Below are 1,523 nucleotides of genomic sequence, written 5' to 3'. Positions count from 1 at the left end.
CATCTTATTCTATTTATTTATTCATCTACTAACATCTCTTCCTCACACCACCAAAAATCCGAACCATCTCTCTCTCTCTGAGTTCAGATTGTCTTCTTTTCTTCTACTAACACAAGGACCTCTATACTGTGGTATAAAGGATCCATATTATTATTATTAATTTTTCTGTGCCCTCTTTTTTGTCATATGAGCAGGAGCAAGGACAAGAATATTCTTGTTGAAGCAGATCCAGAACCTGAAAGGACTCTGAAGAGAAAACTAAGAGAAGCTAAATTACAACAATCCAAAGATAACCTTTCAGAAATTTTCGAACAGGAAGAGGAGATGGCAGCCGAAAATAATAATAATGCAAGGAGGATGCTTGGTGACTTTACTGCACCTAAGTCCAATTTACATGGAAGAAGCATCTCCATTCCTGCCATTGGAGCAAACAACTTTGAGCTGAAACCTCAATTAGTTTCTCTGATGCAGCAGAACTACAAGTTTCATGGACTTCCATCTGAAGATCCTTTTCAGTTCTTAACTGAATTCTTGCAGATATGTGATACTGTTAAGACTAATAGAGTAGATCCTGAAGTCTACAGGCTCATGCTTTTCCCTTTTGCTGTAAGAGACAGAGCTAGAATCTGGTTGGACTCTCAACCCAGAGACAGCCTGAACTCTTGGGATAAGCTGGTCACGGCTTTCTTAGCCAAGTTCTTTCCTCCTCAAAAGCTGAGCAAGCTTAGAGTGGATGTTCAGACCTTCAAACAGAAAGAAGGTGAATCCCTCTATGAAGCTTGGGAAAGATACAAACAGTTGACCAAAAAGTGTCCTTCTGACATGCTTTCAGAATGGACCATCCTGGATATATTCTATGATGGTCTGTCTGAGTTATCTAAGATGTCATTGGATACCTCTGCAAGTGGATCCATTCCCCTAAAGAAAACGACTGCAGAAGCTCAAGAACTCATTGACATGGTTACAAATAACCAGTTCATGTACACCTCTGAAAGGAATCCTGTGAATAATGGGACGCCTATGAAGAAGGGAGTTCTTGAAATTGATACTCTGAATGCCATATTGGCTCAAAACAAAATATTGACTCAGCAAGTCAATATGATCTCTCAGAGTCTGAATGGAGTGCAAGCTGTATCCAACAGTACTCAAGAGGCTTCTTATGAAGAAGAAGCTTATGATCCTGAGAACCCTGCAATAGCAGAGGTGAATTACTAAGGTGAACCTTATGGAAACACCTATAACTTATCATGGAGAAATCATCCAAATTTCTCATGGAAGGATCAAAAGCCTCAACAAGGCTTTAATAATGGTGGAAGAAACAGGTTTAGCAATAGCAAGCCTTTTCCATCATCCACTCAGCAACAGACAGAGAATTCTGAACAGAATCCATCTAGCTTAGCAAACTTAGTCTCTGATCTGTCCAAGGCCACTGTAAGTTTCATGAATGAAACAAGGTCTTCCATTAGAAATTTGGAAGCACAAGTGGGACAACTGAGTAAAAGGATCACTGAATTCCCTCCTAG

The 1,523-nt window shown here is 39.8% G+C and overlaps 1 non-coding gene across 1 annotated transcript; it reads right to left on the bottom strand.

The window, feature by feature from the left end:
• Nucleotides 1–720: 720 nt before the first annotated feature.
• On the bottom strand, nt 721–828 carry LOC148549049 (small nucleolar RNA R71). Its single transcript, XR_015897692.1, has one exon. It is a non-coding gene; the product is annotated as a small nucleolar RNA R71 (small nucleolar RNA).
• Between the last annotated feature and the right edge of the window lie 695 nt (nt 829–1,523).

This window comes from Arachis ipaensis, chromosome B8 (genome assembly GCF_059453495.1).
Source record: "Arachis ipaensis isolate K30076 ecotype BB chromosome B8, ASM5945349v1, whole genome shotgun sequence".
Lineage (NCBI taxonomy): Eukaryota > Viridiplantae > Streptophyta > Magnoliopsida > Fabales > Fabaceae > Arachis > Arachis ipaensis.
Note: the sequence above shows the minus strand (reverse complement) of the source record. Positions and strands in the feature narration are given on the sequence as shown.